This window comes from Muntiacus reevesi, chromosome 14 (genome assembly GCF_963930625.1).
Source record: "Muntiacus reevesi chromosome 14, mMunRee1.1, whole genome shotgun sequence".
Taxonomy (NCBI): Eukaryota; Metazoa; Chordata; class Mammalia; order Artiodactyla; family Cervidae; genus Muntiacus; species Muntiacus reevesi.
Genome location: NC_089262.1, coordinates 48,175,404 through 48,202,348, shown reverse-complemented (window position 1 = coordinate 48,202,348; position 26,945 = coordinate 48,175,404). Strand labels below are relative to the sequence as shown.

At 44.0% G+C, this 26,945-nt stretch overlaps 1 protein-coding gene and 1 non-coding gene across 2 annotated transcripts in view; one reads left to right on the top strand and one right to left on the bottom strand.

The window, feature by feature from the left end:
• RAB3C (RAB3C, member RAS oncogene family) overlaps positions 1-26,945 on the bottom strand; it is a 280,487-nt gene that overhangs the window by 65,791 nt on the left and 187,751 nt on the right. The window lies entirely within an intron of this gene.
• On the top strand, positions 19,569-19,640 carry TRNAS-GGA (transfer RNA serine (anticodon GGA)). The gene has a single exon. It is a non-coding gene; the product is annotated as a tRNA-Ser (tRNA).

Here is a 26,945-nt window from a genome sequence, read left to right as displayed (position 1 = left end):
GGTCTGCAGCCATCCTTCCTGTCTACTCACCGTTATCTCAAGCCCTTGTCATTCACTGTCAGGGCTCTGTAATAGGTTCACCTTGGCTAATGTTGTGAGAACAGATCCTAAACGAGGCAGCTGGTGCTCACAGCAGAGCTGTGGTGATAAGGCCTGACCAAGTAATACAGTGGTTCCTTGCTTTTCTCCCTCCATCAAGGCCTGGCTCGTCACTAAATTTCATTTTCCCTCCACTCCAGTTTTGTATTTATACTGCACATTTTCTCTCATGCCTTTTTTTACTATTTGTTCCCCCAGACCACACTTATACACCCCACCCCACCCTCCGTCCCTGCACTCCTGGTCCTCAGCAAAGGTTCCTAAAGCGAGCCTTGATTTTTTTTTTAATCTCCCAACTCTCCCCCTCACACTGGTGGCATCATCTGGTTTTGCAGATATTTCACAAATCTGACAGTCATTAAACCATGGAAACCACTCAGGGAAATGGGAATAGGACACATTTACATGCCATTATCCCCAAATGTGAGACTTCTATAGCAAATATTACTTATTTGGGATAATACCAAAATGCAACCATCTATTTAATCTCTTGGCACATTTCAATACAATTCTAACGACACACAGATTTTCATATTTAGAGGAGAACATTAAGTAGGAAAAAATATCCCTCCTTTACCTACTATGCATGTCCAACCCCAGGTACCTTATTAATACATTTAGAATGCACATTTCACTGAAAAGACGCTTAAAACTTTGATCAAATCTGTCTTAAGACACTAAAGCCAAGTCCAGCAACGTTTTCACAACCAGGCAATTATAGACACACACATGCATTTGTTCCTGATACAATCTGATCAACAAGCAAAATTAAAACTGATTTCCTTTCCGTTCATTCACCTCAAAAAGACTGAAATGCTAGAATTCAGCATTTGCAGGAGAAACAGAAGTGGACCGCAGAGGACCTACCTGGCAGGCGAGACGGTGGCAGTACACGAGCTTGTCGGCCTGCGGCACATGCATCAAGCACAAAGCCATCTTTGGCTGCCGTTCAAGACAGAGGCAGGGGTGCTGCAGAAAGCGCCCGGGAATGCCTTATATGGCGAGGAGCCAGCCTGGAGCAGCACAGAGAGTGGCTGAATTAAATGTGCAGATTAAATGAACAGCTTGCTTTATGTACATCAGTGAAGTTCAAAGCTTTCCGGCCGACTGCTAAAGGCAGGCCGGATGAAGAAGTAAACAGTGACCTGGGTGGCGTGCGTCCTGGCAGAAGGCAGGCGAGAGGGGCTCTCACCCTCTGGCTGTCTCCTCCCTGACCTACATTGCATATGCCTTCTTCTCTTTACCTGGAGATTTATCTACACCACCTTTTCTTGTGCAGAAAGAAAAAGACTTGATCCCTATATGGCCTGGAGTCTCTGACTGACCACCGCCAAGGGGAGCGTTTAGCATCCTAGCAAAGGGTTTGCACAATGAGAACTTGCTCACACAGGCTCTGATCGTCCTCATCACAGCAAGGGCGCCACCTCCACCCGGCCACCAACGGAACCCTTGACAATCTTCAGGTGCAGGTGGGGTCATCATATCGATCATAATCTAATACACATTAGATCATAATGTGTATATCACATTATAGGCTCTGAGGGCAGTGCTAGTCCCAGCCCAGTGAGAGTGGCAGATGCCCCCCTGGAAGTCCTAGATTCGGGGAAATAGTTTTTCCTGAACTGTCATCCCTGCAGTCTATCGCACTCTCCTCCTTAGGAGGGTAGGTCTGCCCCTGGGGAATCAAGATTTACCGAAAGGCACCAGCTTATTCAGCATCAGAGTGGTGGCAGGTCCCACCCACTCGGCCTGGGTCACGTCTGTCCTTGTGAAAGGCTTTACTGTTTCCATAGGTGCAGGTGGAAAATAGGGGAGCTGCCTCTAGGGAGGAAGGGGGAGATGCAGGGCTTGAGGCTCTTAACGGTGTGGCTGGGGGTAAGGCCCCTAGAAAACCCTCTCTAGGCTTTTCACCACCTACCCTCACAGGCCCTTCCAGAGTGCGACCACCTATGTGGCCTCTTTCTCTGTCCGGCACCCCCCTGCCCAGTCCTCTGGGGGCTGTGGGCAATGGGGGGAGGAGCTCGAGTGATCGTCAGCAACCCCATTCCTGTCCACCCCACCTGCTGTGAACTGTTCTTCCCCACCACAGAGGCTTCCCCATCCCCCTACCAAGGGCCTCTACTCTCCAGAGCCACCCTAACTTTTTTCTTGCTTAGTCAAATCTAATTAGTTCAGTTTTCCCCCCCCATATGGATACAGAGAAGGCAATGGCACCCCACTCCAGTACTCTTGCCTGGAAAATCCCATGGACAGAGCAGCCTGGTGGGCTGCAGTCCATGGGGTTGCTAGGAGTTGGACATGACTGAGCGACTTCACTTTCGCTTTTCATTTCATGCATTGGAGAAGGAAATGGCAACCCACTCCAGTATTCTTGCCTGGAGAATCCCAGGGATGGGGGAGCCTGGTGGGCTGCCGTCTATGGGGTCGCACAGAGTCGGACACAACTGAAGCGACTTAGCAGCAGCATATGGATACAAGTGAAAGCCACTCAATTGTGTCCGACTCTTTGCGACCCCAAGGATAGTATAGTCCATGGAATTCTCCAGGCCAGAATACTGCAGTGGGTAAGCTGTTTGCTTCCCCAGGGGATCTTCCCAACTCAGGGATCGAACCCAGGTCTCCCACATTGCAGGCGGATTCTTTACCAGCTGAGTCACAAGGGAAGCCCTATGGATACAAAGGAACACGTATCAACTGGTCAGCACCCTTGGCTTTGCATTCAGGTCTCTGTTTGCAATTTATATCAACAGAAAGCTGGTGACTTCCAGACAGGGGCAAGTCCAAGGTCAGAGCCACAATGGAGGGTATCAAGACACCATTGTCTCGTTCTTCAGGAGGTTCATAGACAGTAGGATGTGAGAGGGCCACACTCTTCCAGGGCTCACTCAGGGGCCCCCAGCCCTACCACACACCCCACCTGGCTCATAGTGGTCCTGGTCCCACCACTGGAGCATGAGCAGGTCACCCATGCAGCCTTCGCTGCTTCTCAACACTTCCCTCCACCAGCCAAGGAGTTTGAACTCTCCAGAATGCTGCTTAATTTAAAAAAAAAAACACCACACAAACCCCAAAAAGTTTATTTTAATAAGTTATACTAAACATTCCTCCAGGAAATACAGATAAACATAGAAGAAAAAAAACAAATTACTCTAAATTGTACTCCCAAACTAATCACTATTATCATTTTTTTCCGTCCTTCTTTCTCAAGGGATTTTGAGGCAATCCCCAGGTCTCAGTCTCCTGATAAAACTGGATTTTATTATAACCTTCTTGTTTATCATCTACAGGGGCACTGTAATAACTTAAATCTGTACAGAAAACACTGACAATTTACATAGAGGCTTTTTCTTTGCCGTGGAAACTGTAAAGAACTCAAGTTGTAAATTTCAGAAATGACACCCACCAGCCTGACTGCTATGCACGGGGGAAGGTTTTTAACTCTGAGTCCCAAGGCTTTCCCGTAGGGCAGGGGTGGGGACACCCATGGGCCTAGAGAACTCAGGTCCACTCCAGACGCGTGCTGGGGGTGAGTGGGCTGCCAGTAGTGGCGATTCATGTCACCCCTGAGGGCTTGGAACCTTGGATCTGAGGTTTTGGAACCCTGGATCTTGAAAGGATGCACGGACCTTTCTGGTGCTTGTTCCTTTTTCTCCAAGCTGACCTCCTGCCCCTTGGGTTTCTTTACTTCCTCTCAGCTGGCCTCTAGCACCCTCAGAACGCCCCCATTCTCTCCCACCTCTGTCTGCGTTTGGCAGATGTCACAAGTTTACAGCTGTGAGGGTCTTTCCTCTGCTGGGGAGAGGGGAGGGGAACCAGACAATACTCCTCACTCTGTTTTTGTCTCACACACAAGTAGATGGTTAATATTTTCACACATGAACTCATGTTCTTTTCCTCCTGGCTGGGCTCAGTCCCCTGTGCTGTGAGCCAGCTGGGCCGCAGAGCCCCAGGGGAGACCCCATGTGGTCTTGCAGAAACTAGAAATAACCTGCTCAGTTTTTTTCTGAACTCTTATTTTACCAAAGCCCAAACCTCTGGGAAAATGAGGGACTTCACAGAGATATATAGGGGGCTTCCCTGGTGGCTCAGGAGCAAAGAATCAACCCACCAAGCAGGAGACATAGGTTCGATCCCTGGGTCGGGAAGACCCCCTGGAGAAGGAAATGGCAACCCACGCCAGTATTCTTGCCTGGGAAATCATATGGATGGAGAAGCCTGGCGGGCTACAGTCCGTGAGGCTGCAAAGGGTCGGACATGACTTAGCAACTAAACTACAACAAGAGATACAGAGAGTACCTTGAAGAAGCGTGGAGGGAGAAAAGCTGAGATTCTCCAGGGCTGGGGGTGAGGCAGGGGGATGGAGGGAAAGGAGCTCACCCTTCCTCTGCACCTCTGGGAGATGCCCGACCCAGAGAACCTGTGCTCAAGTGCTGCTCCCGGATGGGCCGCCACAGGCCGTCCTGCCAAGACTCCACCTGCCAATGGGCCATTGGCGAAAAGAAGGACCGGCCAGCCTGCTTCTCCCAACACAGCTCTAAACTCTGGACTCTGGAACTTCGGTCACACCCGAGGGCGGGGGCGGGGGTGGCGAGACTGAAAACCCCAGGGAGAGCTGAGGCTCAGGGCTGGGAGAAAAGGGCCGCAGAGTCAGAAACTGTCTTAATAAAAAATATAACTGTGATTATAGTTGCGGATTAACGTCACACTTGCAGTGCTTTCAGTGGCTGCCGAAACAAATTACAAGAGACTTAAAAGAAACGAGCTCGTTATCTCACAGTTCTGGGGTCAGAAGTTGGCCTCAAGCCTCAGTGGGCTGAAATCAGCACGTCACCCTCAGGGGCGAGCTCTTTCCTGGAGGCCCCCAGGCTCTCTGTCTCTCTGCCCTTTTCCCAGCACCTGGAGACTCCCTCTTGACCTGGCGCAGAGCCTCCTTTCAACGTTCAAAGCCAGCAGTGGCCGATCCAGCCTTTCCCCCATCACAGCTCCTCAATACTGGCCTTCTCCTACCGTCCTCTCCCCCTTTCAACAATGCTTGTGATTAATTGGGTCCACCTGGATGATCACGGGTAACTCTTCCTATCTTGAAGTCAGTTGATTATCCATCTTAATACCATCTGCAGCCTTCTCCATACAGTATAATATGCTCACAGGTCCCAGGGGTTAGGCTGTGGACATCTTAGAGGTGGGGGCATTATTCCAGCCACCACATATTCAAATGTATATACCTGAGTTTTGACTCATGGTTGCCACCTTTTACATCTATCCATCCCTTCTTGCTTCCCTTAGTAACAAGCACCTTGATGACTTCCACTAATCTTCACAGGAAAGAAAGTTATTTGGAGTAATTCTTCCCCCCCCGTTGATGTTCCGTATCCTGCTATGCAAAGTATGACTGGCGGACCAGCAGCATCCTCACCACCTGGGAGCTCGTTAGAAATGCACTCTCCAGCCTCTTGTCATACCTACTGAATCAGAATCTGCCCTTCGTCAGGATCCCCAGTGATTCCTATGCACTGGCTCAGAACATTCCAACCTGTGGAAGCTTGAGTATTACTGTAAAATTAATGATGCGAAAAAGTAGGGCAAATTTTTACCGCAAGAAAAACTGAAGCTCAGAGAGGTCGAATGATTTGGCAAAATCATTTAGTGCAGGAGCTTCCAAACTGACCTCATGTGTTAGAATCACCGGAGCTTTAGGAAATCCCAGAGGCCGGGATACATCCCAGACCAAAGAAAACCTATTCTCTGGGGGCAGGATACCAATGCCAGTGGCTTTGACATCTCAGATGTTTCCAGTATGCAGCCAGCTTTGAGCGTCTGGGCCTTAGAAAACTCTCAAGAGAGAAAGTCTAAATTGACTTAGACTATTTAAAGTCTAAGTCTCTAGAAGAGAGTCTAAATTGTGGTTTTTCAGGATGAACTATGTCCCAGTTGGCCCAGCACTGTTGTGGTTTTTAAACAGAAAGTCTCATGTCCCAAGAGACCAGGACTGATGGGAGTTCCTGGGACACGAGACTTTCAGTTTAAAAACCAAAACAGTCCTGGGCAAACTGGACATCGGCCATCCTTGTCTACAGATATAAAATCCAGCCCAACTCAGGCTGCTGCAGAAAGAATTGGGTCCAGTTTTTCACCTTGACTTTTTCCCCTGATTTCCACAGGGAGGCACTCCTTGAATGTGTGGGTGAGACCAATAAACTGCTCTCTTGAGAACTGAGATACATTTTTAATATGTTCCTCCGCATCCCATGTGGCCTCTGGAAGCTTCCTAATGGTCCGTAAAGGCCCATTGACTCTTCTCCATCATGCTAATGAGGTTGGGGGAAGAAGGGCAAAGGCAGGTGGTCTCTTCTTTACACTCAGCCTTTATTGTTTTTGACTCCCTCACTGCCAGCGTTCTCTACTTAAGGAACATATTTACAATATCTGGTAATAATATTAAGGTCATTTATTAGTTGGTTTTGTAACAAATGTTTTTTCTTTACTGAAAAGCAGCCATACATGTAAAGCCAGTCTCTCTAAAGTAAAAATACAATTATATATCGTATTCCTCATATATGAGTTGGGAGAGGCCTTCTCACCCATTAATTTTGCAGATGGTTTTTCAAACAAGAGAGGGAAAGGCAGACCTTTACCCAATCAAGAACGGCCTGCCTGTCCTTCTGGACCCTGCACATCCCTCAACTTGTGATGAGAACCAGGTTCATCCCAGGGGTGCTGATAAAGTGATAAAGAGCTGCCTCGCATGTTCGCCCACAGACTGCTCACTCACAGCAGGATCAAGTTCCCATTTCCAGTGTCTCAGGAGACACACAGGTGCTCTCCTTACTGTGACAGGCTTGACCTCAGCCAGAATTTAAGTCCAAAGCAATAACTTCTCCAGGTTCCTGTTCTGTTGTGGCAACTTGCAGGAAATTATTGTTAGAGGGAAGAAGGAGGAGAGAAGAAAGGGATATTTTTCAGCACCGACTCCCCCAGGTCACTTCCAGGGTGTGCCTGACCTCTTGCCCAAACAGAGCCACAGGACAGCACCTTCAAGTGAACAAGCCCACTCACTAAAGCACTCACTTTAAAAGTGTTTCATCCAAGGCAAGTGTCTTGTGGGAAACACTTTATCTCTGCTGTCCCAGTACTTGTGGGAGAACTACTTAAAATACAAACAATGGTTTCCTATGAGTTTCAGTAAAAACAAAAAATTACTTTTCTGAAATACCCTAATATAAAGATTATGTGTCTGGTAGGAAATACAAAAGTTCATTTTGGAGAAATGGGCACCGGAGGAAGTAATTTTCTTCTAAATGATTCACACATGTTGTCTTTACTCCTGCATTTCAGATATTCTTTATTCTGAAAGAGTGAAGTGTCAATTTGAATTTTTTCACCATACAAACTAATTTATTTTTTACACTGCCAGGTTGGAGGCGAAGATATTTTATAACTTGTAATCGGAGAAAAGGTCTCCTGATGAGCATGTCATATGGCAATTTCTTAAAAAATCTTATCTCTATTGCAGGTACACTTTGGGGGATACTTGTGTTTACATATATGCATGTGCATTGGGCTCTTTAAAAAATTAGTTTCCAGGGACTTCTCTGGTGGTCCAGTGGTTGAGAATCTGACTTCTAATGCAAGGGATGCGGGTTCGATCCCTGGTTAGGGAACTAAGACCCCACCTGCCATGGGGAACTAAGTACCACAACTAAGATCCACCACAGCCAAAAATAAAAATCAATACATTATGAAAACTAAAAGAAGAGGCTGCCTGTGCAGGGATGCACCAGGAGCCCAGGCCAAAAAAAAAAAAAGAATTCGTTTCTGAAAAAGAGAGGATGGATTAACTGTCAGAACTTAAATTCCGACAATGCCAGCCCTATACTGATGACAAAGCAACTTCCTGAAGCCAGAAAGAATAGCTATAGATATGTAGCATTATGGAAATCAGGAGGAATTGCCTGGCAGTCTCCTACTAGGAAGCAAGTTAAACAACTGAAGCAAGTAACAGCATAGGGCATGATACATCAAAGGCTGCTGTAAAACAAAACAAAAACAAAAAAAATCCCTTCACACTGTAAACTTGAAAGGTGAAAAGGCAAATGTGGTCTTAGCCTGGCCTCTGGAGAAATAATTCTTATCCTTCTACATTCTGTTAAGGTGCTGAAGGCCATGAACGCCTTCTAGGTATAACACAGATATTGCTAGTAAAGTTCTGACACATCCACACCGTGGCATGACTTACGTTCCAACAGTACACTAGAATTCTCAGATATAACATTCTTCAAAAATGCAAATTTTAACAGTTTTTATTATTGTTGAGATGATTTCTGAACAAGAAAAAAAAGCTTAGTTTTCATATTTGGGGCTGATTTCAGATAAAGTAATAGGTAGCAGTCACTACAAAGGAATAGATTATGTTTAAAGTGTTAGTTGCGTCCGACTTTGTGACCCCATGGAGTGTAGCCCTCCAGGCTCCTCTGTCCATGGAATTCTCCAGGCAAGAATACTGAAGTGGGTAGCCATTCTCTTCTCCAGGGGATCTTCCTGACCTAGGGACTGAACCTGTGTCTACCCGTATCTCCTGCATCACAGACAGATTCTATACTATATGAGCAAAGTACTCCCAGCAAAGTACTTCCATTCCCATTCATTCACTCATTTTTTACTGAAGCTTTATGGACATTATACCTCTTAGTCAGGCGCATAAGGGGTGAAAAGAGGATGCAGTGTTCCTCCCTTGGGAAGTGTTCAGGCCAAAGGGGTTGACAGGAGAAGCGCTCAAAGAAAAGATGGACAGTAGTGAGTGCCACAAAATAAAAAAGTAAAATCTGGTAGAGATCATCCAAAAGTGAGAGTCAGGAAAGGTTTCACGTAGAAGGTAACATCTGAGCTTGGCCTTGAAAAGTAAATGGGGACATACAAAGAGGGAAGGCAGAGACTGGGGTGGTAGGCATGGAGGGAAACACTGGAAGAGAACTTTCTGGTGTGGCCCAGCAGGGGTTGAAAAACTGGAGCAATGCTAGTGGTCAGGCTAAAGCCTGACTGTACGCTAGGTTCTGAATATAGGAGGCTCTACTTGCTAAAGGATTCAAACCTCATTTTATAGTTCTAGAGAGTCACTGAAAGATTCTGAGAAGGGTGATGACATGAACAGAAGAGTGATTTTTAAGATTAACTTATTGAGAGTTTCCACTCCCCTCTTTGGCAACTGAACTGAGCTGTGATGTCTTAGAAGTACGTGCGTGTGTGTGTGTGTGTGTGTGTGTGTGTGTGTGTGTGTTAGTTGCTCAGTAGTGTCTGACTCCTTGCAACCCCTGGACTGTAGCCCACCAGGCTCCTCTATAGTATGTAACAAATTAAGTTCTTCCCTGTGTATTTAGAATGGTACTAGTTAAGGGCCATGGTTGGGAGAACTGAGAAAATAGTTTCTCAAATCATACTCCAATTAAGAACCCTGGTTAAGAAAGGAAGTGACTAGAAATACAGAGATCAAATTAGGCAACTCTTAACAACTTCAGGAGAAAGAAATAAACTAAGATACTTAAGTATTCATTTTAATCAAATCATAGCTACCCAGTAGAGGACCATTCTCCTGTCCAATAGGATATGTGTTAACAGTAAATACTAGAAGGTCACACTTTTGTGGGTTTGAGTGTGAATTTGATGAGTAACTATGAGTACTCTTGCCTGGAGATTTTAGAAATATTCCTATGACTGATTTTTAGAGAGGTTTCTCTTTGACTGGAGAAAGAATAGGTTTAGTTACTGTTCAAAGTAAGGCTAGAGTGTAATTTAGAAAAAAAAATACATCTGAATTCTAGGGGTAAACGAATATCTGAATTAAATTATAGTCAGCAAATAGTTGAAAGCTATAAGATAGATGATTAATAAAAAAAAACATTAAATATGTCACATCAGTCACATGTCCTTGGATTGAGTACCTATTTTCAGCCCTTTTATTAAACAACAGATAATTCTACCTTTCAAAGAAGTGTTTTAAAAGCTCGACCTAAGACCCCCAGGAGATTCCAGAACACTGATTACACCAGCTCCAACTGGCCACCAGAGACTCCTGAAACAGACACAGCCTGGATCTGTCTCAGGAGGCAGAGAGCTGCAGCATCACACAGACACTGTCAGCATTCTGCTGATTACATTGGAAGGATGCAAAGATTTCACTGAAAATCAACTGACAATTACAGTTCATAAAGGAAATGCTCTGAGCAAGCATATAGGCAAAGAGCAAAAGCTAGTTACTAACTACCCTGGAGTAAGAAACAAGATATCCAGATTTAAGATAATTTGAAGACACAGACTATCTGTAAGTTCCAAGAAGGATGCAGACCAGACCAACATTATTTTCTTAGAGAAAAGGACTTGGAGACAAACTGGTACCCCAGGTGCATTCACAATAATTTGCCCTACTTCAATACATAGACCCAGGTCTCTCAGTTCAGTGAGAATAAATATATCACCTTTCCTAATATCAGTGCTTTGAGTCTCGGGGAACCAAATTTGGAAGCTCCCTCCAAGTTATTCAGTCTCCCTCTAGGAGAGGTGGGCTGTCTCATTTGATCAGAGCTGCCACCTCCAGATCCACATTCCCATCTGTTGGAATCCACAGGTCTTCCCGTCACTTCACTGTCTGACCAGCGTTGCCCCACTGCCCCCAATTTACTGCCAGGAGTATGTCCGTGACACTGCAGACCTCCTCTGTTCCCACCCTTCAGAGCTCTCCTGCCTTAGACCAGTAAGAAATACCTTTCCAAGGTTCACGACCACCTCTTTGAGAGGAGGTTCCCACACCAGCGCTTCTGGGTCCCTGGAGTTGTCCTCCTTTCCCCACAGGTTCTCACTTCCTCTGTGCAAATGTCACCAGTGAGGCATCTCTAGATCTGATCCTGACGGTGGGCCAGGTTCAAGTCATTTTCTCCATGGCCTATTGGTACTATGCACTTTAAGAAATGTGGATAAGCAACTATTTGAAATTTCCTAAATATTCCATGCCATTCAACTCTACAAAATTCATTGTAATGATTAGGAGGCTGGATGCCTAGCATGCATAATCTACCAGTGATTCATTTCCAGCTCCTTGAAAATACCCTTTTAAATTTGTATAAGTATCCTTCCAACTATCTGTCATGGGTCCATTTCTGACAAATCAACAAGTTCATTTTTTGTAGTTGTTGAAGTCACAAAATTCTGAGTAAAAGAGCACCCTCCTGGTTTTGTCATATAAAATACTTGGGTCTGATATTCCAGACATTCAGAGATTAAGCGCCAGAGCGAGAACCTGGATGTGGTCAGTCTGCCTTTGTGACTCTGCTGTTAGCATTGGCTTGTTCTCTTCCTTTTGAGACTGACATTATGAGTATTCAGCTCTGGGCTGCCTATATTGAAAAACAGAAGAACAGAATGACATTTTATCATAATGCTTGAGCAGAGACAGAATGAATGTGGTTTAAGAAATGACTGTTGATGAAATGCAAGAGCCCTCAAAAATGACCTTGTGTTCTCAATCCTGTCTGCCTGGGAGAATGACGATACTATTAATTGAGCAAGAGACGATAGGACCTGCAGTAGGTTTGCGGGGTGGGTGGGTGATTAATTCAGTTTTTGACGTGTTGAATTAAAGTCTCCTGGGTCATCTGAGTAGAAATGCCCAGAGTCAGTCAGATCCAGGGAACTTGGAGGAGACATCTAAACTCAAGATATACATTTGGGAGTCATTCATGTAGATGTGATAGATGAGGCCAAGGGTATGAATAATTTTAATACACTACCTTGACATTCAGCTTGGGTATGAGAGGCAGAGATGTGGGCAAGCAAGTTAGTGTTCTCTGCATGTCTCATTTAATAATGAGGCTCTCTCCTTATCACTCACTCCTACTTATTCATGATAAATAGGACAAGAAAGGCAAGGCAATCTGAAATTACTAGGTAGTATCAAAGCCCATTGTAGCCTTTATCCAAGTTTTAAAGTCAGGTAGCACTGGATTAATTGAGATTTCCACCTTTGCCCTGCCTGTACTCACTTTCTTATTGGAAATGACTCTAAGTAAGTAGAAGTGGAAGAAATAACCAGTTCTCAGAAAACCATCAAATGTCTGTTCTCCTTTACCTACTCTTTAATGAGTCTAGGATCTGCAATTTGTAAAACTAGTTAGATGAAGAGGGTGAAATCCAGAAGGTCCTACCTCTTGCTGAGATGTAGCCAAAAATTTTTCTGTCCTCAGAGAAAAATTTGCTAACTTAGCTGGTGAAGGATGCTACTTTTACTAAATTTTCACCCACAATCCTATGAGATTTCGATAGCTAACAGCTCCTAGAGCGTTGTCTTGCTATTCTCACAGTTCATACTGTCGCACTGTCCCCTGAACCCAGAGTAGGCAAGACACGAGCTAAGAGGCTGGACAGAGACTCGAGTAGCCCCAGGAACTGCAGACACGTTTATTCTCCCTGGCTGGCACGGCGGCCATAACACAGCCTTGCTCCTGGCTGACGTGGCAGCCGAAGCAGCAGGCACAACTAACCATAAAGTTGCTGTTACAGAACCTCATACAACATACCCATGATGCTGCTTCCGTGTAGCCCCAACACAGCAACAGCCAGGGCTTAAGTGGCGGAGCTCACATAGGCGTACCACGCACCACCACCAGGGCTTTCCAGGCAAAGTTTATAGAACAAAAGTAGCCCATGTCCAGATGAACACCTCGAGACATGCACGCACAGCGCTATAAGTGATCTCAGCTGTTACATGGCCATTTTTTACAAAACATGGGGCAAGGGCAAGACGCTGTGGGGCGAGAGAGCCTGACCACACCATTTTGGCTAATTTTCCCTTTCCCTACAAGAATACACAGTAAAACTCTGAAATGAAGAAAAATACTAGACTGGATTAGTCTAAAAATGTAGAGTTCTAATTTGCATTATGGTATAATTACCAAAAAATTCATTTATTCACCAAGCATCAGCTGAGCATTTGCGTGTACCAGTTTTAAACAATAGTTAGGGCTGACAAATAGAGCCAAAGGAATTATACATAAAACATAGTCCTCCTCAAGAAATCCCCAGTCTTATGGGAGCAGAGACACACAAAAACATTTATAAGTAAATGTGCTAAAATGCTGTACTGTAATAGGTATTGTTTTGGATGCACAGACAAATTATTTCTGACTGTGGGGTCTGGGAAGGTTTCTAAGAAAAAGTGATGTTTAAGATGGGTTTTGAGGCTCAAAGAAGATTTTTGAGGTGGTGAAGGCAGGGCTAGACATTCTAGAACAAAGGAATACCCCTGGCAGACACACGCACACCAACTCTGGGCAGCTATTTGAAGAAAAAAGTAAGGAATTCTGGTGAAGGGCTTTGAGGGAGTTGCAGAAAGGACTGAAGGAGGAAGCTAAGAAGGTAGATTGAAGTCAGCTAGAGCAGGATTGGTTTTTCTCCTGAGAGCAGCAGTGGTACGCCAGTGAAGGACAAGGGCCGTGTCAAAGGCTCCAGCACGAAGTGATGAGGTTGAGGATTAAAAAGAGCAGAAGGGGTGAGAATTTTCTGAGATTCAACCCACAAAATGGAGGTTGATTCTCCCATTTCTCTCTCGGAGGCCTGTGTAGCCTGACTGAGAACCCCAGCAATGCCCCATGTTCTTCCTTCTCCTCCTCTCCCAGGGCACACAGCTAAGTTCGCTGTCCAGACCTTCTGCATATAGTCAGGAGTAAATATCTGCACAGTGCAGTGTGGGCAGATGTGATGCACATCCCACTTCCGGATCTGTGCATTCTCTCTCTTCTCCATCTGCAGTAACCTTCCAGGCAAGGTATTGAAGATGCCACATCACAGGACGAAAGGAGGCTGGCCCTGAACAGTGCTTGGAGCAGGACTTCCCCACCACCCCAGCCCTGCGGGGCTGCAGTGGATGGTGACCCCCACTGGGCTGCTGCTGCTGTCACTTCAGTCGTGTCCGACTCTGTGCAACCCCATAGACGGCAGCCCACCAGGCTCCCCCGTTCCTGGGATTCCCCAGACCAGATCACTGGAGTGGGTTGCCATTTCCTTCTTCAATGCATGAAAGTGAAAAGTGAAAGTGAAGCCGCTCAGTCATGTCTGACTCTTCGAGACCACAGGGACTGCAGCCTACCAGGCTCCTCCGTCCATGGGATTTTCCAGGCAAGAGTACTGGAGTGGGGTGCCATTGCCTTCTCTGACACTGGGCTGAGGAGCAAGCAATCCAGTCTTACTGTGGCAAGGCATTAAGATTTTGTGGTTTATCTCTTTCAGTGGTTAGTGTTACTACGTTGAGGAACACAGAGCAAAGAAAGGGGGAATGGTGTGAGTAAGCTAGAATATTGAGAGGAACATAGTGGCCTTAAGTTTCACCTTAGTTGAATTTGAGAAGTTCAGGGGCACCCAAGTGTTCAAGTGTTCAAGATCAGAGAAGAACGGTTTTAAAGCTTAAGAAAGAGGCTCAGAAAAAAAAGAAAAGAAAAGAAAAGAAAAGAGGCTCAGGTTAGCCTTATTAAATTTGGAGACCACTGGCATACAGATATTCTTAGAAATCAAAGAAGTATAAAGAAGCAGTCTTTATGCATATAGTTTGAGATGCAGAAAGAAGACTCTGGGGGCAACATGAGTGTGGAAAGGAGCAGAACGCTCATCAGAAGAGTCTGGGAAAAGAGTGGTGGGGTGGAGAGAGGAAGGAAGAGGCATTTTTTGTTTGTTTGTTTGTTTCCTGAACTATAGCTTATTAGGTTTCTAAAAAAAAAAAAAATCCTCTAAGAGGCAAACTCGTGCCTGACTGGTTGCATATGACTGATAGATACATTTTGTTTGATTCATAAAACGTTTTTCAAAATTTAAGTTCATTACCAACATTTTAAAATGCTGACAATTGACACAAAACTTCAGATGTGGGGATTCCTAGGAAAACTGAGAAAGTGTGTGGCAGCCCTGAACCAGCTGCCTATGTGACACCCATTCTGGGGAGGTGAGAAGTCTGCCGTCTTCCGGGGGGTGGGGGTGGGGGTCCTTTCTGTTCCCATTACCTGTCAGCTTTCACAGGATTTTGGCCTCCAAACAATGCTCTAAGTTAGATGGGGAAGACAGAGTCAGGCCTCAAGGGCAGTCGTGATTCCCCTGCCCCGCACAGGAGGGGTCTTCTGCCTGGGCAGGACTTGTGACAGGTAAGGGCACAGTGGGCTTGCTGTGGCCCTGAGGCTTCATAAAGGAGCTCAGACATGCAGCAGAAGCTCCAGGGCCTGGCATCTGGCACTTATCTGTGACCTTAGCCAAGTGCATTTTCACAAGGGCAATAGAAACCTAAAGCAGAGAGGAGTGAATGAAGATGGGACAGGATGGTGGGCCTGGGTGAACCTCATCACGCTTCCTGTTTCTATGTCTGCCCCTTTAATTTGCAACACCGCAGCCAGAGGGATTCTTTAAATATGTCAACTCCTGTCATCCCCCTATTTGGAACCTTCCCATGAGCTTCCCAGTTTACCCAGGGTAAAAGGCAGAGTCCAGGCCCTCAGTGCCCCCCCAAGGCCCTGCGGACCTGGTCCCCCTGACCTCCCATCCTGTTCCCGTCCCCTCCCTACGCCGCTGCAGCCACCATCTTCTCAGTCACTCCCGATTTACACTAAGGACACATCCGCCCTGCCGCTGGTCCTTGGCTGGGCATGCCCTCTGCTTCGAATGCAGATTTTCCACATGGCTTACTCCTTCACGGCCTTCAGATCTCGGCTCAGTGTCCCCATTACTGATGGCTCCATTTAAAGGAACATCTCCACTCCTGCCCTAGTACTCTCTGCCCCATTCCTGCATATTTTTCCCCTAAGGCGTTTGTACACATCTATTTATCACTTGTTACCTTCATTAGGATGTGATCTGCCTTCCCTCCATTAAAGGGCAGGAGATTTTTTTGTTTTCTTGCCCACCAATCTCTCCCTAGTGCTAAGGGCAGTGCCTTACATGCACTAGGCGCTCAGCACGTAGGTGCTGGATGACACTGAGCCAGAGCCTTCAGTACACGTGTGGGGGCTGAAGTGTAGAGGATGGAAAGAGATACAGACGCTGGGGGACAACAGCAATGCGGCTGAATCCTGGGAGGGATGGGGGCAGACAGAACTGGGAGCCTCACTGGAGGAACTGGCCTTAAAAAAGCAGACAGAGAATCTTCTCTAAGAAGGCATGAAGGAAGCAAGAATAGGTCCTGATACACAGTTAGGAAGGAAGAGAAACTGACATGTACCAATTATCATTCATCATAAATTCACTCATTCATTTATTGCACCCCTACTATGTTTGGGGGTTTCCCTGGTGGCTTAGATGGTAAAGAATCAGCCTGCAATGCAGGAGACCTGGGTTTGATCCCTGGGTCGGGAAGATGCCCTGGAGGAGGGCATGGCACTCCACTCCAGTACTCTTGCCTGGAGAATCCCCATGGACAGAAGAGCCTGTTAGGTTACAGTCCATGGGGTCACAAAGGGTCAGACACAACTGAGTGACTCTCACACACACACACACACACACACACACTGTGTTTGGGGTACTATGTTACGGACTAGGGAAGCGGAGATGATGCCCTCTATTTTCTCTGTGAGGTAGAAGCAGGGTCAGTAGCTGAGAATGAGGAAAGGGAAGAGAGATAGGGATTTTGAGGAAAATAAAAGGCTTTGGAACAGCTGCTTCAGGCACTGTAAATAGAAAGTATTTAGGACACGTGAAAGGATTGCTGAGTAGTATGGAGGGCCCAGCTGAGGTTGTCTGGGTGCCAACTGGCACAGGTATCTGATTTCTCCGGCATCATTTGCAGCCTGGGAGCAGAAGCGGAGAAAAGCAGATGGTTGGAATAAATTGGTCCTGGGGATTGCTAGGAGGGGGTGTCGTGGGAGGACCCAGTCAGTCTTAACCCTGACTTCCCACTGCCTCTTCTGTCACCCCGGGGGCTGCTCACCTGATTTGGAAGAAAGGCACTCATTGACAGCTGTGCCCTCTCCCCCCCAGGAATCAGCACTGGTCTCAATCAAGTTACCCAGCATGGATTACTCCACACACTGTGAGTAACAAAATCGCTGACGAATGTTCCTGGGGGCTCTTCTCTCCTCACTCCCCATGACTTATCCAAAAGAGGTACCTATCTGCTTTCATACTATGATGCTCTGACAGACGCTTCTGGCCCGCTCTGGTTAGTCCTCACTTATCCAGCTTCTGAAATAGGCAGCTTCAGTCTTTTGAGGCAGATGACTCTCATCTGATTCCAAGTCCACATAGGAAAGTCTCCTATGTGAGTTCCCAAGGTTATGCTTCTATTGGGTTGGCCAAAAGTGCGTTCGGATGTTTCCATAAGATCTTACAGAAAAACCTGAACTAACTTTTTCGGCCAACCCAATACTCCAACATCTTCCTGAAGACAAGCCTCCGTGTGCTGTAATTGTGGCCACTAATTAGGACCAGTATGTACCCTGTTCTAGGCCACACCTATAGCTAGTCAGTCTCCTGGTCCCAGGCACACCTTGCCTTCACCGCTCCACTTTGACTGTTTACAAAATTCTATTCACCCTTAGCTGGATGGCTCATCCCACTGTTGGCCTGTCCTTCTTAGGACTTTATCTGAAATCTTTATGATGACGCACTTTCCCAGATACACAGTATGAATCTGCTGCTCTCTTGGGAGGACCTCTTTATGGAAGTCAGGTGATGCATACAAAGCATCCAATACTTTCTTCTGCTGGCTGCTCCTCCTTCCTACCTGGATCTTGACACACTCACTCTTGGCTTCATGGTCATGTGAATGCATCATCATTTTACTGTCATTGAAAAATATTTTACTTCTTTACTGTGTTTTTATGGCTTTCTATACACTATTAACTATGACTTCCTTACCTTATTTGTAAAGTTTAAGCAATTTAGGATTTTTGAGCTGTGAATTCTGAAAATCATGAGAATGCAAATTTAGATCATTATGTTGGAAGTGAGCCATCCAGATTAGTTAGAAATTTCTGGACTCCTTGGAATGAGTTGGAGTGTTCTTTCATGGGATGTTAGGAAAGGAGATAAAACCAAAAGATAAATACCATGAGCTTGCCTTGTTGCCGTCTTTTGTTCTCATGACCATGAAAGGATGAATGGATCCTGGGGAACATTCTGGAGGGACTTGGCTAGAGCTGTCCACCTCTGCCCCTAGTGGTTAGAGAAAGCTACTGCATCACCATGGTGCCTTAGTCCCTTCTTGCTGTCCTTCATTAAGAAATAGAAATCTCAGCGTTGATTGTCTCTCTTCTATTCTAATGCAGAGGCCAACCTAGAGAATGATAATCTTTCAAGTGTTCTCTCTACCCTGATCACCAACCAAGCTTCTCCCTGTGACTCTAGTTTACACACCACAATCAAATCAGATTCTTGAAGCACTACTTTGAATCTGTCAACCCTTTTGTTTAAAAACCTTCACTAATTCCCTTTTGTTAAATAAAAACTGTGAGTTTTCCTGATCCTGCCATTCAAAGCTGCACTTACCAAACCTCAGCTCACATCATGCTTACTAATGTTCTGTTACGCAGCGTGGTCAACATGGCCAAATGTAGAATCAGTGTGAGGGAACCATATAAGGGTGTGAATATCAGGGTGTGAATTCCAGGAGGTGCTGTTTATTAGGTGTTACCAAAGTCCATCACATATCTCTGCTATTTACATAGTATTCCATGATTGCTAGTTCCTTATTATAAATTTGAGTTTCTTAAAGCTTCCCTTTTGTCTTAATGCTAACAAATAAGATTTCAGTGCTTAGCCTTGAGAGACCAATTCCTCTATTAACATCTTCTAGTGAAAAAAATCTCAGGAAACAGAGATGCTTCCATTCCCCTTGCCAACACAGATATTTAGACACTATCTTGCTTAATAAAAAAGAATTTGTTCAAAAATAAACTTTCAGTTTTCAAAGGGGAAAGTTGGGGAGGAGGGATAAATTAGGAGTTGGGATTAACATACACACTATACTAAATATAGAATAGATAATCAACAAGGACCTAATGTATAATGCAGGGAACTCTATGCAGTATTTTCTAACAATTTTATGGGAAAAGAATCTGCAAAAGAATGGGTATATGTGTATGAATAACTGGGTCACTCTGTTGTACACCTGAAACTAATACAGTATTGTAAATCAATTATACTCCAATATATAATAAAAATTAAAGTAAAAAAAAAAGAATTCTGAACTTGAGAACACCCACAAGAGTATCAGTCTTAAACTCTGGCTCACTGTGGAGACTTACGTAACTACACCATTCTTTTCTGATTTCTGCTACTTGAAAACCTGTCCTTGAAAATGTTATTTATAAAAATAGTTACTGAGGACACCTCAACTCCAAAGATGGTCACTAGGTCTTGACAATTTTAACTGTTAACTTCTGAAACGCTGAATGTCTAACTGTTTCCTTGTCTATAAAGTTGTTGCTAAATAAATGTTTATTAAAGGGGCTTCCCTGGTGTCTCAGATGGTACAGAATCTGCCTGGAATGCAGGAGGCCCAGGTTCGATCCCTGGGTTGGGAAGATACACCAGAGGAGGGAATGGCAACCTACTCTACTATTTTTGCCTGGAGAAATTTCATGGACAGAGGAGCCTGGTGAGCTACAGTCCATGGGATCACAAAGAGTAAGATACAACTGAGCAACTAACACACACACACACACACACACACACACACACACGTTTTTAAAAGATATAAATATTTGTACATTTTTTAGCAACCAAAAAAGGAGCTTTTTGTACTTTTCACTTCTCCTTACATTTATTAAAGAATAATAAGCCTATGATTCTGACAGATTATGTAATAAAACCAAGAGTTTTGAGAGATTTATCTCATTTAAATCACTAGTATATAGTTAAATATTTATTCCTCCCTTGACAAATTGGAATCTCTTTTAAAGCAGGACCAATTACATATGTATATCTACATTTATATAAATTATTAAATATATATTCATACTTCAGCATAATTACTTAGCCAGTACCTAACATTATGCTTTTTTCCAACAAGCAAGTGTTGAGTGATTTTTTTAGTAGCTTACCCATGATCTTGGTCCTTATGAAGACATGTGCACGTTGCCTAATTGTTCCTGTTACAGCAGGAGTTGCTCATACCAAACTTGGGAGTTTGGCCCCTATATGGTCAGATCCTATAATAGCAAAACATTTTCATTGCTATAGAGGCCAGATTACATATGCAGCAAAACATTTTTAGTGTTTTATAAAGCACTTGGAGTATTTATTAAATATTTGGGATCATTCTTTAATTAAAAATGTGGATGTGTTAATTATCCTGAGACACGTATGCTTTTGTGTGTTTGAGCACACATGAGTGTGTGTCTTTCAGAATCAAATCTATTCCCAAACTTTAACCATCTCATATTAATTTTATATAAATCACAGAAAGGTAAAAAAACTATTATGATTAATCATAACAAATATTAGTTATAAACCTACGTTTGGGGTAGGTTGTGGAGTAGGATAAAATTTGTGGTAGCTTTTCTAATTTTACTTCTTCCTGCTAAAGGTTTGAAAAGATCCATGGTCTTTAAAGAAGGAAAACTGTAATACTGGCAAAATGCTTTTTACTAAAGACTTCTTATGATAGGTTCGGGGAACTTTATCTTTTAGAAACATTCAAAAATATGAAACATCTGAGGCAAAGAAGTAGGCCACTTTCAAGAAAATGTGAACTGGATTCAGCCTTGCATCAAGCCCTAAAGATTTTTTTTTCCTCTTTGTATGTTGTCAGTCGTCCAGAACGAACACTATTCCAAGCTGTTCTGCTGATTATTCAGCTTCTTTGCCAATATCATTTCTGGGTTACAGACAGTGACTTTTTTTCCACTCTGGTTGAGAAAATGATTTGAATAATCCATTAGCAGGGGAGAACACCTAACCGCCTGCTATATTGCACACATCTTATCAATGAGTCATCCATAAGGTAACAGAGAGGGTGGTTCATTAATTAAACATCCTACTCTCACCCCAGGGCAGAACATATTAATAATTACCATCTTTATTCTTTAATAATATTATTCTGTGTTGGAGTGAATAATTAAATTACATAGAAACAACCTAGCAGAGATAATTACAATTATCATTACATAATGAATTGCAGCATTGTTGTCCATACATTATACTTTTCTAAAAGCTAGATGTGCCTATTCTCGTTTTCACAGAATGTGATTTTAAGGTATAAGCACATTTTATGTGTGATTTAGCTACTGTTTTTCATTAACACCCTTCAGAGTTTCTTATTTTATCAGAAATAATCTGACCAAACTACTTTATGTTACTAGTATTCCTTGGTGGAGAATATTAACTGTAAATTCACATCTTGAAGAATCATGCAGATGATTAAATTTCTTTCAAAGAAACATGCATAAACTATTTCACCTCTTGGCAGAAGTTATATAGGGGGATCCTCAGCTACATCCTCATATGACTGAAGAGTAAGTTCATAAAAGCAGAAAGAAATAAAAGGTCCACATCTAATAAAATTATGCACTGGAAGATTAGGTCAGAATTTCAGAAGCTTTCTCAAATCAAATCGAACTCTGGCAATGCCTCTTTTTTGTTGTTGTTGAAGATGTGGCTGTCTGGATTCTCTTTATTCATTTATTATTATTTTTTAAATTTTCTAATATTTTATTTTTAATTAATTAATTAAACTTTACAATATTGTATTGGTTTTCCATACATTGACATGAATCCACCATGGGTGTACATGTGTTCCCCATCCTGAACCCCCTCCCCATCACCACCTCCCTCCCCATCCCCCCATCACCACCTCCCTCCCCATCCCAGCCCTCTGGGTTTTTAACATTTTAAAAATGTGAACCATTTTTAAAGTCTTCATTGAATTTGTTACAATGTTGCATCTGTTGTTTATGTTCTAGTTTTTTGGCCCTGTGAGGCATGTAGGATCTTGTCTTCCCCACCAGGGATTGAACCTGCACTCCCTGTGTTGAAAGGCACAGTCCTAACCCCTGGACCACCAAGAAGTCCCTTGGATTCTCTTTATCTTTTAAAGCAGATATAGTTTCCCAATGTCATTTACTCTCCCAGAGACGAGCATGAGGAAGAGAGCAGCATGTGTTCAGCATCCTCTCTGAGTCTGTGCTAGGAAGGACCTGTGTGCACATGCTTCAAGGTTTTAATGCTGCTGACCCCTTGCATACATCTCTAACCCTGACCTCTCTCCTAAGCCCCACACTCAAATATCTAACCACCAATTCAACACTGCTTGCTTGGATGTCTGGTGGAAATTGCAAATATGAGCAATCAAAAATATATCCCATACACTGCTACCTCACCCCTCTTCTGATTCCCAGTGCTGCCCAAAGCCAACCTCTCGCAGTCTTCCCCCAACTTACTGCCACCATCATCTGCCCTGGAGCTCAGGATGCAAACTCAGGAACCACTCATGGTTCCTCCTGCTCTGTTCTGTCACCGTGATGTCTTGTCTGGCTTCCTTTCAGAATCTGTTCTGAATCTGCTCACTGTCCCTTCCCCCAGGACCACTGCTTGGCCCATGTGGACATCACATCTTCCACAGACTGTGGTCCCAGCCTCTTCTGGGTTTCCTTTCTTGGATTCCCACACTCTAAGCTCTACATAGCAGTGGGAGGGATCTTTTCTTTTCTTTTTTTTTTTTTTAAATTTTATTTTATTAGTTGGAGGCCAATCACTTCACAACATTTCAGTGGGTTTTGTCATACATTGACACGAATCAGCCATTGAGTTACACGTATTCCCCATCCCGATCCCCCCTCCCACCTCCCTCTCCACCCGACTCCTCTGGGTCCTCCCAGTGCACCAGGCCCGAGCACTCGTCTCATGCATCCCACCTGGGCTAGTGATCTGATTCACCATAGATAATATACATGCTGTTCTTTTGAAACATCCCACCCTCACCTTCTCCCATGGAGTTCAAAAGTCTGTTCTGCACTTCTGTGTTTCTTTTTCTGTTTTGCACATAGGGTTATCGTTACCATCTTTCTAAATGGAGGGATCTTTTCAAAATGCAAGCATTAGGACACTACCTTGGCCTCATGTAACATACAGAAGAGCCATGGCCTGGGGAGCCCTCTGAACCAGATGCTGTACCTCTAACACTCTTGCCCTTGCCCTCCGGGCCCCAGCCACTCAGGCCTTCTAGTCCCTTCTGGACTCAGCAAGCTCCTGGCTGCAGTTCTCCCACTTGCTGTTCCCTCCTTTGCCTGGAATGCTCCTCCAGCCCTAGACAGTCTTCACATGGTCAGCCTCTTCTTGTCATTCACATCTCCCCTCGATTGCTACTTCTCCACCTAGCAGGCTCTTACCAATTTCATGTGAAATGAATGACTAGATCCCAATGTATGAAAACGCAGCAAATGCATCCCTAAAATCAGGTTCTGACAAAATGGAATTTAAACCCTCCTCAGTGGTGCCATCAATGTAACAGGGTAAGAGGTACCCAGATCAAGAATCTTCCTACTTTTTTTTTCTTTTTTGAGCACCTAGGTAACTGGATGTGCTGCCTGCTCAGTCCATAGCTCCACCCCAAATGTCCTACAGGCTTCAAAGTCATGTTGCATGACCGGTCCCTGCCTCCACAATGACCTCTCACCCTGCCACCCTGCCCCTTGACCCCTCTACTCCAGTCACAGCCTCTTCTTGCTGTTCCTACAGGCTTACTGCACACATTCCAGGCTTGGAACTTTTGCACTAACGGGTCTGGAATTCTCTGTCTCAGGGGATGGCTCCTTCTTTCCATTCAGAGTTGAGCTTCAAAATCAGTTCCTCAAAGAGGCATGCATGACCACTGAGGCTAAAGCAGCCTCTCACATTATTATAATTTAATTCTCTGCATAGCCCTCATCACTGGTATTTTTCTTGCTTATTTTCTTCCCTTACCACCAGGCCATAAATTCCAGTGTCTCTCTTCTTTCTACTGTATCCCCAGGGCCTGGAATAATGCCTGGCAAATAGTAGATGATTAACAAATATTTGGTGAGTATGGATATGACCCTAACTAATTTGGTGCCTTGGAGTCACTGAGTTCATAAGAAACACTATTTGAAATATTAGCCGAATGCTTATCTCTCCCACCAAATCTCCAACTGATTAGTAAAGTGATACTAGTCTTTTTTTTGCATAAAAATATTCCTCTTTCAACCCAAACTTCTCTATAGACTCTCTCTCACAGTTGTAGTATATTTTCTCTTTTTCTTTGAAATGAGCAATGGCTATGTTTTATTTATCTGTTTGCAGCACAGAGCAGAGTGTCTGATACACAGCAGGTGCTCAATAAATATTTATTGAAAGAATGAATGAATGAAAAAAAAAGCATCTAGAATAAAGCTAAGGATCTGCTGGCTGGGTGCCCACTGGAACTGTAGAATGAGATAAAGCTAGATGGCTTGGCAAAGGCTCAGCCCACCTTTCTTTCTAGCTGAGAATTATCAAGTGAGTTACTTTGGCCTGATTTCTGAGATCTGGCTGCCTGCATCCCTTCAGTTCACTAGAAAACTGCATACCTTCTTTACAAACTGTTGGTCTGTTGTGAAGATATCACAGATAATGTGGCTTTCTCTTCAACTAGCAGCATCAGCAGAATTTAGCTTTCTCTGAAATCCAGAGCACTTGTTGAATTTCTAGACCAAGGTTCTGAAATTTCCTGTCCTGTGTCTCCTCCCAGGTTTTGTGGTCCTATGTTCATGCATCAGATTCAGAGATGCTGTCCTCAATCCCGTGAAGTCCACTCCCTCCCTCTTCCTCACACCCTGTGGAAGCTAGGCCCCTCACCTGGATGTTGTGAATCAGCTCCTGCCTGTGTCTCATGGCTGGATATCAGCTTGTACATCACAGCCTGTACTAGTGTGTACGGCCTAACAGGTATGTCTTATTGCCTTTGTACCTTGGCACTAAGCCATTACCTAGTCTGGTTCATAGAGGAGCTCTGGCATCATGTTCATAATAAAAACAAGCCCTTCTTCTAACAGTGCCAGAACATCTGGATATCCATCTCCTCAGTTGATCATTTGCTGCCTTGGATTTGGCATTAATCTTCTCATAGTTCCATCTGGCACTATTGGATAGCTTTGTCTCTGGATTCTCGCCTTGGACCCACAGTCTTATTTATGCATTTATTTCAGTTTTATCTTTTGCTATCATGTTCATCCGTAAGTGGCTGATTAAATCAATGCTGGATGATGTATCATAGAGTGAAATATTGTATGACCATGAAAAGGATGACGTCAATTATGAAAAAGACTGGCATGGAAAGATCCCCACAGTGTATTTTTGAATAATAATAATATCAGGTTGCAAAATAATATGTTCAGTATCATTCCATTCACATTAAATTATACAGCTCTCTAAAAAGAGAAGCATGGAATTTTTTCAAGAAATATCAATGGCGGTAAGATTACAAGCATCTGTGCTTTCTTCTTTATCCATGATGATGCATTATTTACATTTTCTAAAATGAGTACGTGCTCTCTTTCTAAATAGACAATCCAACTAAAAAGAGGAAAGATAAACCTTATGGCAGGGACCTTTTACACGACCATTTCTTCTCTGATCTGCAGTAAAGCAAGTGGAAGGAAAATGTTAGCTGAGGGAGGTGGAGATGGAAAAGCCAGGAATAGTCTAATAGTCCAGGCCTCCAAAGCAGGCTGGATCTCTGCGCCTGATCCCACTGTAGGATCCACAGAAGGTGCTGGCTGTGAATGCATTTACTGTGCCTAGAAAGTTAGGGGTCTGTTCATTATTAACTTTACTTCCCCTAAACAGTACATAATCTGTCATTTTTAAAAACAGATTATCTTTCTTTTCACTTTTAAAAGTTGGTTTTCTTGACAGTTTTGAAGAAAGTCAATTGAATTTTGAAATACAGTATTTCAAAAGCATATTTTATCAAAAAAGTTAGTGCTTAAAAATAGTAACTATGATATGCATGCAAAAAGAAACTCTTGAGGCCAGTTGTTAAGTGTTAACTCCTCAACAGTTCCTTCTATTAGGAAAAAGGTCATAACAGATACTACGAAGTGTTGAAAAGAGAAATAGTTGATAAAACCACTCCATGGAAATATTCACCCTGAAAGCCCCCAACATAAGTATACAGCAGCTGCTTTCTAAATGTCAAGGCCCGGCTGCACATACCACCCTGCATTCTGACCTACAGACCTTGACCATGGCCACACGGGATGGAGGTTAGATCCAGAGACATCTTCAGAAAGCTAGGCCTTTGTAAATTTACACAGAGGGGAGATTCCTGGTCCTCAGGCTGAAGGAGAAACTGAAGGAGACTTTCCTGTTTTCTGAAGTTTGACACTCCTTTTCTATATCCATATACATTTAGGGCTTTCCTAGTGCCTCAGATGATAAAAAGAAATCTGCCTGCAATGCAGGAGAAGCTGGTTCAATCCCTGGGTTGGGAAGATCCCCTGGAGAAGGAAACGGCAACCCATTCCAGTATCCATGCTTGGAGAATCCCATGGACAGAGGAGCCTGGCAGGCTGCAGTCCACGGGATCTCAGAGTCAGACACGACTGAACAGCTGAGGATGTTCGTACTATATTACACATTTATGAGTTGGGTTCTACCAAGGGATCTAAAAGTTTGATGCATGCCAAAAAAAAAAAAATGCTGGTTTATTTTAATATTGGCCAATGCTACTTTTTCTTACTTTTAAAATAATTAATTAAAAATAAAAGCTTATCCAATTAGAGTACCATGACCACACCTGGGGTAAGCTTGGCGAGGCTCCCTGAGGATGAGTAAAATTAGCAGAGCTGGATGCAGCCCCTGCGGCTCCCGACTTCCCCTCCCGTGTTCTT